Source organism: Eschrichtius robustus, chromosome 3, assembly GCF_028021215.1.
Source record: "Eschrichtius robustus isolate mEscRob2 chromosome 3, mEscRob2.pri, whole genome shotgun sequence".
Lineage (NCBI taxonomy): Eukaryota > Metazoa > Chordata > Mammalia > Artiodactyla > Eschrichtiidae > Eschrichtius > Eschrichtius robustus.
Window position 1 is genome coordinate 118,142,839 of NC_090826.1, and position 12,758 is coordinate 118,155,596.

At 39.4% G+C, this 12,758-nt stretch overlaps 1 non-coding gene and 1 pseudogene across 1 annotated transcript; both read right to left on the reverse strand.

The window, feature by feature from the left end:
• Positions 1-982: 982 nt before the first annotated feature.
• Positions 983-1,593, reverse strand: LOC137761409 (large ribosomal subunit protein uL22-like; annotated as a pseudogene).
• An 8,165-nt stretch (positions 1,594-9,758) lies between these two features.
• Positions 9,759-9,831, reverse strand: TRNAV-CAC (transfer RNA valine (anticodon CAC)). Its single transcript has one exon. It is a non-coding gene; the product is annotated as a tRNA-Val (tRNA).
• Positions 9,832-12,758: the final 2,927 nt, after the last annotated feature.

Here is a 12,758-nt window from a genome sequence, read left to right on the forward strand (position 1 = left end):
ACTTAAAGTTAGGTCACATACACTTCTCGTTTCTATTTAGTCTTAATGGTATTTTTTTTCACCTTAAAAACATTTGATAGTTTTTGAATAGGTGATACATAAAAGTAATAAAAATAAATCCACACACTAAGAAAGTTAATACAGAGAAAAAACAGGTGGTTGCCAGAGGGGAGGGGTGGGAGAGGAGAGAAATAGGTGAGGGAAGTTAAGTGGTGCAAACTTCCAGTTACAAAGTAAATGAGTTAGGAGTATGAAATATACAATGTGGGGAATATAGTCAATAATAATGTAATATCTTTGTATGGTGATAGATGGTAATCATTTTGAAATGTATAGAAATATCGAATCACTATGCTGTGCATCAGGAACTAACATAGTGTTGTATAGATCAAATATACCTCAAAAACAAACAAACAGGGCTTCCCTGGTGGCGCAGTGGTTGAGAATCTGCCTGCTAATGCAGGGGATACGGGTTCGAGCCCTGGTCTGGGAAGATCCCACATGCCGCGGAGCAGCTGGGCCCGTGAGCCACAATTACTGAGCCTGCGCGTCTGGAGCCTGTGCTCCGCAACAAGAGAGGCCGCGATAGTGAGAGGCCCGCGCACCGCGATGAAGAGTGGCCCCCGCTTGCCACAACTAGAGAAAGCCCTCGCACAGAAACGAAGACCCAACACAGCCATAAATAAATAAATAAACAAATACTTTAAAAAAAAATTAAAAAAACAAAAAAACAAAAAACAAACATACTAATAGAAAAAGAGATCAGATTTATGGTTACCAGAAGCAAGGTCTGGGGAGAAGCAGAATTGGATGAAGGTGGTCAAAAGGTACAAACTTCCAGTTATAAGTTAAATAAGTACTAGGGACATAATGTACAATATGATAAATGTAATTAACACTGCTGTATGTTATATATCAAAGTTATTTAAGAGAGTAAATTCTAAGAGTTCTCATCACAAGGGAAAAAAATTTTTTTTTTTTTTTTTTACTTTTATTTGCATTTATTTTTTGCAGCATTTATTCCCGGGCCATAAGTTTTTGTTTCTTCATTTTCTTCTGGGATATCTTTTTCTTCTGGGCAACCTCCTCTCCTGGTTTAGGAACAATCTGTTCTTTTTCAGTAAGGATCATCTCAATGTGGCAGGGAGAGCTCATGTATGGGTTGATCCGACCATGAGCTCTGTATGTCCTGCGCCGCATCTTGGGGGCTTTGTTCACCTGGATATACTCAATGACCAGAGAATCTACATCTAAGCCCTTAAGTTCAGCATTACTCTCTGCATTTTTGAGCATGTGCAGTAAAAATTCAGCACTTTTTGGGCCACTGACCTTGCGTCCAGCCCCACTGTTTGGCCTGGGCACACCTACCAACTTCCCCATTGTAATGATGGAATGGCACACACTGCTTCTTTAAAGTGACATCCTTCAGATACTTGGTGGCTTTTCGGATATGCATACCCTTAATGGCCTGGGCTGTTTCACGAGTGTTCTTAAAGTTAACACGAAGATTTGAACCTCTTGACTTGCATGATTTTGTGGGGTTTTCTGGGTCAAGTGAATAGCGAACCATTTTTAGAGGTCACCTCAGGCCGCTGACCGGAAAAGCAAAAATTTTTTTAATGTTATCTTATTTTGTATCTATATGAGGTAATGGATGTTCACTAAACTAATTACAGTAATCATTTCATGATGTATATAAGTCAAATCATTATGTTGTACATCTTAAACTTACACTGTGCTGTATGTCAATTATATCTCAATAAAACTGGAAGGGGAGAAAAATCGTTAAAACAAAAAACAAATGGAGACTGGCTTTGAAAATTCCCTGAGCAGACAAAACCAGTTTAGTTATACAGCAAAGCTTAATTTAGCTTATTTTACAAAGCAAGGGAGACTAATTTGACCTTGGTCACTTCTTGCTCATGCCTCTGGAAATCATAGGCACAACTTAAACTCTTCACCAAAATTGATATGAGGTAACCACTAACCAATTCCCTATCACTTAAGGAAATTCTAAAATTGTAACCAATCACTGTGAATAATAAGCAGTCACTGCCTCCTCACTAATACAAGCTGCTTTGTAACAATACAGTTGGCCCTTCCTATTCGTGGCTTCCACATTCTTGGGCTCAACCAACCAAGAATCAAAAATATTTGGAAAAAAAATTCCAGAAAGTTCTAAAAAGCAAAACTTGAATTTCTCGCAAGCCAGCGACTATTTACATGGCATTTATATTGTATTTACAGCTATTTACATTTACATTGTATTAGGTATCATAAGTAATCTAGAGATGATTTAAAGTAAATGGGAGGACGTGAGTAGGTTAGAGGCAAACACTACACCATTTTATATGATGGACTTCAGTGTTCAAGGATTTTGGTGTATGAGTAGAGGTCGTGGAACCAATCCCCCACAGATATGGAGGGATGACTCTATACCCCTGAGTTTTCCTCCATGTTTTGGAGTGAGTGCTCCTGGTGTGTGAACTTTCTTTTTGTTGTGTGCATAGTAAACTTTTACTACTTCAGTGATTCATTGGTTTTACTTCTGCTGTTTCTGAACTTTGGACAAAGTATTGGGTTGGCCAAAAAGTTTTTATTTTCACCAAGAACTTTATTGATCAATATATACACCATTTTGTTCCACTACCTTCTGCCATTTTTCAGGCAACTTCATAATTCCATCTTCCCAAAATTTTTTATCTTTTTGAGCAAAGAACTGTTCCAAGTGCCTTTTACAGTCTTCCAGGGAATTGAAATTTTTTCCATTAAAAGAATTTTGTAAGGACAGAAATAAATGGAAATCCGAAGGTGCAATGTCTGGTGAATGTGGCGCATGAATCAGAACTTCCCAGCCAAGCTGTAACAGTTTTTGCCTGGTCATCAAAGAAACATGTGGTCTTAATTTATGACAAAGGAGGCAAGAACAATGGAGAGAAAACAGCCTCTTTAATAAGTGGTGCTGGGAAAACTGGACAGCTACATGTAAAAGAATGAAATTAGAACACTACCTAACACCATACACAAAAATAAACTCCAAATGGATTAAAGACCTAAATGTAAAACCAGACACTATAAAGCTCTTAGAGGAAAATATAGGAAGAACACTCTATGACATAAATCACAGCAAGATCTTTTTGACCAGCCTCTTAGAGTAGTGAAAATAAAAACAAAAAATGGGACCTAATGAAACTTAAAAGCTTTTACACAACAAAGGAAACTATAAACAAGACAAGAAGACAACCCTCAGAATGGGAGAAAATATTTGCAAACGAAACAACAGACAAAGGATTAATCTCCAAAATATACAAACAGCTCATGGAGCTCAATATCAAAAAAACAAACAGCCCAATTAAAAAATGGACGGAAGACCTAAATAGACATTTCACCAAAGAAGACATACAGATGCCAAGAGGCACATGAAAAGATGGTCAACATCACTAGTTATTAGAGAAATGCAACTCGAAACTCCAATGAGGTATCACCTCACACCAGTCAAAATGGCCATTATCAAAAAAATCTAGAAACAATAAATGCTGGAAAGGGTGTGATGAAAAGGGAACCGTCCTGCACTGTTAGTGGGAATGTAAATTGATACAACCACTATGGAGAACAGTATGGTGGTTCCTTAAAAATCTAAAAATAGAACTACCATATGACCCTGCAATCCCACTACTGGGCATATACCCTGAGATAACCATAATTCAGAAAGAGACATGTACCACAATGTGGTACATTGCAGCACTATTTACAACAGCCAGGACATGGAAGCAACCTAAATGTCCATCGACAGATGAATGGATAAAGAAGATGTGACACATATATACAATGGAATATTACTCAGCCATAAAAAGAAACGAAATTGAGTAATTTGTAGTGAGGTGATGGACCTAGAGTCTGTCATACAGACTGAAGTAAGTCAGAAAGACAAAAACAAATATCGTATATTAACGCATATATATGGAATCTAAAAAAAAAAAAAAAAAGTGGTACTGATGAACCTAGTGGCAGGGCAGGAATAAAGACGTAGACATAGAGAATGGACTTGAGGACACGGGGGGCGGGGGAGGGGGAAGCTGGGGTGAAGTGAGAGTAGCATCGACATATATACACTACTAAATGTAAAAATAGATAGCTAGTGGGAGGCAGCAGCATAGCACAGGGAGATCAGCTCGGTGCTTTGCGATGACCTAGAGGGGTGGGATAGGGAGGGTGGGAGGGAGGCTCAAGAGGGAGGGGATATGGGGATATATGTATGCATATGGCTGATTCACTTTGTTGTACAACAGAAACTAACACAGTATTGTGAAGCAATTATACTCTAATAAAGATGTATAAAAAAAAAAGAAAAAGAAACATGGTGTTGCGGTATCCTGATGGAAGGTTATGCATTTTCTGTTGACTAATTCCGGACACTTTTTTTCGAGTGCTGTTTTCAGTTGGTCTAATTGGGAGCAGTACTTGTTGGAATTAATTCGTTTGGTTTTCTGGAAGGAGCTCATAATAGAGGACTCCCTTCCAATCCCACCATATACACAACATCACTTTCTTTGGATGAAGACCGGCCTTTGGTGTGGTTGGTGGTGGCTCATTTCACTTGCCCTATTTGCCCTTCTGTTCCACATTATTTAAAAATTTTTTTAAAAAATAATTATGGCTGCGCCAGGTCTTAGTTGCGGCATGCGGGATCTTCGTTGCGGCATGTGGGATCTAGTTCCCTGACCAGGGATCGAACCTGGGCCCTTTACTTTGGGAGCACGAAGTCTTAACCACTGGACCACAAGGGAAGTCCCCTGTTCCACATTATTGTACAGTATCCACTTTTCATCGCCCGTTACAATTTGTTTTAAAAACGGAATGTTTTCGTTACATTTAAATAGAGAATCACATGCAGAAATACGGTCAAGAAGGTTTTTTTCGCTTAACTTATGTGGAACCCAAACATCAAAGCGATGAACATAACCAAGCTGGTGCAAATGATTTTCAGTGCTTGTTTTGGATATTTTGAGTATGTTGGCTATCTCCTGAGTGTTATAACGTTGATTGTTCTCAATTAATGTCTTGATCTGATTGCCATCAACTTCAACTGGTCTACCCGACTGTGGAGAACCGTCCAGCGAGAAATCTCCAGCATGAAACTTCGCAAACCACTTTTGACACATTCGGTCAGTCACAGCACCTTCTCCATACACTGCACAAATCTTTTTTTGCATTTCAGTTGCATTTTTACCTTTCTTGAAATAATAAAGCATGATATGCTGAAAATGTTGCTTTTTTCTTCCATCTTCAATATTAAAATGGCTACACAAAAATTCACCAATTTTGATAAGCTTTTTTTTAAAATGCATGCTGATATGACAGCTGTCACAATACGATCTCACAAAATTGTTTCAAATGAAGTTAAAGATAACTAAGTGCTACTAGAGACAGCTGACGCAAAAAACCGAACGGACTTTTTGGCCAGCCCAACATATACAAAGAAAAGTAAGTTTCCTTTCCAGCTCTACCCTCAATTCCCCATTCCTTTTCCCAGAAGCAAGAATGGCTATCAGTTTCTTGTCTGCCTTTCCTAGATAACTAAACACATATACATGTATCTATATGTGCATAGATATATTTCCTCAATTTTTCCTTACCCCAATACTACATATTATACACACTGCTCTGCACCTGAGTCCTTTTCAATTAATATATCTTGGAGACTTTGAACAAGTCTAAAAGCAGGATGGTATGCAAGATGAAGAGTGATTAAAAACTGTCCTACTATGGCTGGGCTCTAAAGCATTTCCATCTCTTTGCCAGTGTAGGCAGATGGCCCAACCATGGGAATTATGGACGCTTTTCCAGCCCTTGACATGCATTGGCTGTTTCTTTCCAAACAAAGGGAAAAGTTTGCTCAGTATTCTTACTGAAGTTCGGCAGGTTGTGATACCTGAGATTCCTGAGACTCAGCCAGATGGACCCTGTTTCCCCAGCAGTGTGTGTAGCATTCACCCGAAGTCCCTAAGCCTGGGTAGAATTACTGGCCTGTGCAGAGGCCTCTTTGAAAGCCAAGGCTGCTTTTATATCAATGGGAGATCCCCGGGGCCTCCCGAAACAGGAAGTAGTTGTGCAGACTACTCATTTCAGACCCAAAGTGCATGTGACCCAACCATTTTTTTTTTAATTTCTTAGATAAGCTTCACTGATTCTATCCTGAAATTCTTCAGAAGGCTCATCATACTTTCCTCAGACCGGGGGTGACAGCAGAGAAGGGAGTTCAGTGAGACCACCTTAGGGAAATGCTAAGCTCAGGGCCAATGCTTACTGAAGTTTACCTCACAACCTCCCCGGAAAGCCATGGTCTTGTTTGCTCTCGTAAACAAGGCCTGTCTCCCTGCCCCTGGATTTCCATTTTGTGTCCCACCAAAGATCAGACTGGAAGATCCTGGCCAGTTTGGGTGGTGCAGACCTATCACCCTACTATTTCTTTGTGCTCTCCATAAAGCCCTGAAATATTCTGACCAATCAGGATGAACTCTTTTCAAGGTCCAGAGAGCTCTGAGGAATTTGCCCATTCTCTTCCTCCCCAGCTGCCCAGGTTACTGGCGTATGCTCAGAAAGGAGCTAGTGGAATGGGTAACCTAGCACTGCTAGAGTAGTTGGTCTGGGACAAAGGTGAGGGAGAGGAATCAACCACTTTGGACTCAGAGAGGAAAGCAGGGCCACCAAGGGAGCTGTAGTTATTCCTTCTTTATTGCTATTAGGCTGTAGTTTCTCTCTTCCATACCATCAATGAGCCCCAGTGAAACCACAGGTTGTGCTGTTTATTTGTATTTTTGCTCTCAGATTCATTCTCTACCCTACCTCTGCCCTATTCTGCAATGCAGGGAAATGCATTTCCCAGGCTCCCATATCATGCGAAGTGAAAATGAAATTCCCTACAATGTCTCACAAGGCACTCTACCTCCCCCTAGCTCATTCTGATCCAGCTACACTGGTCTTCTTGCTATTTCTGTAATATAATAGTTAGCTCCTGCTGTAGGACCTTTGCACTTGCTGCCCCTCAGCCTAGAAGCTTGTTCCCCAGATTTCTACATGGCCAGTTCCCTAACTTCTTTCAGGTTTTAACTCAAAGTTACTTTCTCAGGGGCCCTTTCTTGGCCACACTATCTCAAATTTTCACACACACATCCCAGACATTTAATACCCTGCTGCCCTCTTTATTTCTCCTTAGTATTTATTATCATCAAACTTATTATATATTTTATCTTGTTATCATTTGCCTCACCCACTAGAATGTAAACTACATGTGGGCAGGGATTTGGTTCTGTCTTTTTTTGTAGTTAATGAATCCCTGGAGGTTAGAACAGTACCTGGAACTTAGTAGGTACTCTATAAATATTTGTTTAATAAAGAATGTATGATGGCATTGTTTGTCATATCTTGGAGTGGGTAACAACCTAGCATCTATCATGGGGGAAAGAAAAGTAAAATGGGTGGGTGCCCACTATGAAATTATTTACAGCAGTCAGAAACACAGGACTAAATGTGCACACAGAAACTTGGGTAGAACCCAAAGTCACAATGCTGAGTGAAGAACATACACAAAATTAGGAAACAGTTACACACAAAACAACTACACAGTCTACAAGGATACACACAAATTCAAAATACATGTCAAACACATTAGAGAGGGGGTGAAAGTAGGTAATAGGGATAAAAGAAAGTAATAAATTAAGACAAAAATAAATAAAGCAAGAGAAGAGTCTTGCACCCATCCATGTGGATCAAGGGCAATGAATTGAGATTAACACTGTACCTGAGGTCCATCCCAAAATTATTTAATGTTGTGAATACATATTTTAGTTTCATACAAAAATTTTAATAAGAAACTTAAAAATATGTATTTGTATGAGTATCCAGAACAGACTTCAAATACATGTTTATTTATTTTTTTCTGAGAAATATTAAAACAAATTTTAACAGCTGTATTAGGCATAACTGACATACAGTAAATTGGACATATTCAAAATGTACAGGTTAAGTTTTGGCAAATGTATCACTCTCTGAAATCATCCTCACAATGGGGGGCCAACTTGCCCATTAGGCATGGTAGGCATACACCTACAAAAATATTTCAACTTATTTTAAATCCAAAATGCTTTAATTTTTTAAAAAAGATCATTTAAATTCAAAATAAAATAATGAAATTTTACAAGTGATTTTATATAATATTAATACCTTCATCTTTATACCAATGCAGCTGTAAAATATCTTATATTAAGTTATATATTTAAGTCATATATTATATATAATAATATATTCAATTATATATTATATGTTATATATAAATGAACTATATTAATACAACTAAATTTTAAATTAAAGAAAATATTTTTAATATTTAAACATTATTTTTTATGAAGAGTCCCAGGAAGGTCAAAGTGTCTAGGGCCAATGAAAGTCATAATGCAGCCCTGTCACAATTAAGATAGTGAACATATCCATTGTCCCCGCAATTTTCCCTTTCTAATCCTTATTGCCTGCCATTCTCCTTCCACTTACCAAGCAATCACTGATCTGCTTTCTGTCATTATAGTTTTCATTTTCTACAATTTTATATAAGTGGAGTCATATAACACTCTTTTTGACTGGGCTTCTTTCACCCAGCATAATAGTAATAATAATATTTTTTTTTTCTTTTGCTGAGCAGCATTCCATTGTATGGATGTAACCATAATTTATCTTCACCTGTTGGGTGGGTGACGTTTGGGTTGTTTCCAGCTTTGGGCTATTACAAATAAAGCTACTATGAGTATTCGTGTACAAGTCTTTCTATGAGCATACACTTAATTTTCTCTTGGAAATACCTAGGATTAGAATGGCTGAGTCTATAGTAGTAGTTTAACTTTCAAAGAAACTGTTAACTGTTTTCCAAAGTGGATGTGACATTTTACATCCCCCCACCCCCCATCAGTGTATGAGTGCTCCAGTTCTTCCACATCCTGGACACCTGGTATGATAGGCATTCTAATACATGTGTATGATATCTCGTGTTTTAATTTTGCATTTCCCTAATGATTAATGATGTAGAACATCTTTAGATATGATTATTTGCTATCCGTCTATCTTCCTTGGAGAAGTGTCTGTGCAAACTGCCGGGTGTGTGTGTGTGTGTGAAAATAACTTAATTAAAAGAAAATATACATTGTTTCCACCTGATTTAGAACCAAGGGCTTAGGGCCTTAGGATTCCCTGTGGGGAAAGACTCAGAGGAGAGAGGGAGAAAGAATCTCCATGACTGGGAACTTAGAACTGAATGCATGGGGACAGCTTAAATCGAAAAAAGAAATAGGCAGGTTTGGTGGGGGTGGAGAGCAGAGCGACTTGTAACACTGGCTCTGCAACTATGTTCCATTCATTCCTCTGGACTGCAGGGTAAAGATACCCGCCCTTCAGCTTAAAGCGAGATAATGCCAGGCACACAGCTGGGTCTTGATACAGGTTTGCAAATTCTATGGAGGAGACAGCCCCTTGCAAACCCAGCTGAAGAAGAAGGAGCCTGAGCAGAGTCTGAATAAGGGACCAGCCTGAGTTTCAGGACACCGCCCTGAACCAGAACTTGGTTCTGGGGATCCGGATCGGAACCGATGACTTCATTCGAGTGGCCAAAAGTACTTTACCTTTCTGGTGTCAGAAAAGATAAGAGAAAAACTGGAGGACCGCCGCGGGGGTCAGTGCTCAAACAGCGAAAAAAAAAAGAAAAGCACGCGTGTTGTTTCCGCCCGGTTTCGAACCGGGGACCTTTCGCGTGTGAGGCGAACGTGATAACCACTACACTACGGAAACAGCCGATAGCTGTTCTTTCAAAAACTAGTCTTGAAATGTAGCAGCTCGTCACTGTGTCCCCGCCGGTGAGAAAAGTGCCAGGGAGGGTCAACCACAGCCTAGGCTCGCCCAGAGGCCTGGAAAGTGGCAGGCAAGGCCCGGATGCGCGCCCGGCATCATGGCTACAGCACCAGGTGAGCTCGATGGTGCCTCATCAGGAAACTCCCAGCACAAGTGAAGCTCCAGCCAGTGTCCTTGCTGTTGAAAGCCTGAGCCTGTGGGCCAAAGCTCCAGGCTTCCTCAAATGCTCGTCGTGCAGTTTTCCGGATCCTGCAGGTCCCGGAGGAACGCTTGGCGGGGAGCCGGACCACCCTGGGGTCAGGTCACCCTCTGGCACTTAGCGCGTGTCCCCTGTTCCGAGACTGGAGAAAAATGGTGCAGTAACTACAGGTAGGAAGAGACTTAGGTGACAGACTCGGCCAAGATAAGGAAAAACCAGCTCATCGGTGAAACAAATATACACCTTAAGTTTGCCCAGTACTTATTTTAGAAAGCAATTGTAATGGAAAAACTGTTTTCTCCTTCCTACGTCTTTCTTCCCTTTACTACTCACACCAGCACTTCACTTCTGGTCACCAAGTGTGTGGAGGTTTTTGCCCCACAGCAAGCAATTCTCTGTCTCTGACACCACCTACGTGTTCCATAGTTTAACTCAATTCTGACACTATCTACTTGGAGATTAGATTAAAGGCTCAGTCCTACAAGAGTGCCCTCACCCCCTTCATATGCCAGTCTCAAGCCCAAGTTATCACCTGAACTTCTTTTTTTAATTTTATTTTATTTACAGCAGGTTATTATTATCTATTTTATACATATTAGTATATATGTCAATGCCAATCTCCCAATTCATCACACCCCCACCCCCACCCCCCGCTTGGTGTCCATACATTTGTTCTCTACATCTGTGTCTTTATTTCTGCCTTGCAAACTGGTTCATCTGTACCATTTTTCTAGACTGCACACATATGCATTAATATACGATATTTGTTTTTTTCTTTCTGACTTACTTCACTCTGTATGACAGTCTGTAGGTCCATCCACGTCTCTACAAATGACCCAATTCCATTCCTTTTTATGGCTGAGTAATATTCCATTCTATATATGTACCACATCTTCTTTATCCATTTATCTGTCAATGGGCATTTAGGTTGCTTCCATGACCTGGCTATTGTAAATAGTGCTGCAATGAACATTGGGGTGCGTGTGTCTTTTTGAATTATGGTTTTCTCTGGGTATATGCCCAGTAATGGGGTTGCTGGGTCATATGGTAATTCTGTTTTTAGTTTTTTAAGGAACCTTCATACTGTTCTCCATAGTGGCTGTATCAATTTACATTCCCACCAACAGTGCAAGAGGGTTCCCTTTTCTCCACACCCTCTCCAGCATTTGTTATTTGTAGATTTTCTGATGATGCCCATTCTAACTGGTGTGAGGTGATACCTCATTGTAGTTTGATTTGCATTTCTCTAATAATTAGTGAGGTTGAGCAGCTTGTCATGTGCCTCTTGGCCATCTGTATGTCTTCTTTGGAGAAATGTCTATTTAGGTCTTCTGCCCATTTTTTGATTGGGTTGTTTGTTTTTTAATATTGAGCTGCATGAGCTGTTTATATATTTTGGAGATTAATCCTTTGTCCATTGATTCGTTTGCAAATATTTTCTCCCATTCTGAGGGTTGCCTTTTCATCTTGTTTATAGTTTCCTTTGCTGTGCAAAAGGTTTTAAGTTTCATTAGGTCCCACTTGTTTATTTTTATTTTTTCACTTGTTTATTTTTGTTTTTATTTCCATTACTCTAGGAGGCTGGTCAAAAAAGATCTTGCTGTGACTTATGTCAAAGAGTGTTCTTCCTATGTTTTCCTCTAAGAGTTTAATAGTGTCAGGTCTTACATTTAGGTCTTTAATCCATTTTGAGTTTATTTTTGTGTATGGTGTTAGGGAGTGTTCTAATTTCATTCTTTTACATGTAGCTGTCCAGTTTTCCCAGCACCACTTATTGAAGAGACTGTCTGTCTTTTCTCCATTGTATATCCTTGCCTCCTTTGTCATAGATTAGTTGACCATAAGTGTGTATCATCTAAAACTGGGAAAAATACCCAAATGTCCATTATTGGGAGACTGGGTAAATAAATTGTGATATATTTATATAATGGAATACTCACAACAAAATAACTATATACTGATATCTTCAACAATATGAATGTATTTAATAATCATCATGTGAGTGAAAGAAACTATACACAGAAGAGAACTTACCCTGTGTTTTCATGTATATGAAATTTCAAGAACTAATTGTGATAAATGTCAGAATAGTGGCTCCCTCTGGTGGGGAGTACAGATTGAGAAGGAGTAGGAGAGAACCACCTAGGATGCTGGAAATGTACTATATCTTAACTTGAGTGGTGATTGCATGGGTGTATACATATGTAAAAACTCATCAAGCTGTAAGTTTAATGTTAGTGCACTTTAAACCTCAGTAAAAAGGAAAAATGAACAAAACACAATTCCTTAAAAATTACAAGTGTGGGACTTCCCTGGTGGTCCAGTGGGTAAGACTCCATGTTCCCAATGCAGGGGGCCTGGGTTCGATCCCTGGTCGGGGAACTAGATCCCACACGCATGCCACAACTAAGAGTCCGCATGCCGCAAATAAGAGTCCGCATGCCACAACTAAGACCCGGCACAGCCAAAATAAAAAAATAAATTAATTAAAAAAAATTACAAATGCAATTTCTTTTCACTTAGCAATTCTTCTATGAATTTATTCTCCAGATATAGCTGCACATTTTCAAAATGATACGTGTACAGGTTATTCAAGCAGCATTCTTTGTAATAGTAAAAGATTGGAAACAACCTAAATGTCCATTAATAGAGGATTGGTGAAATAAAT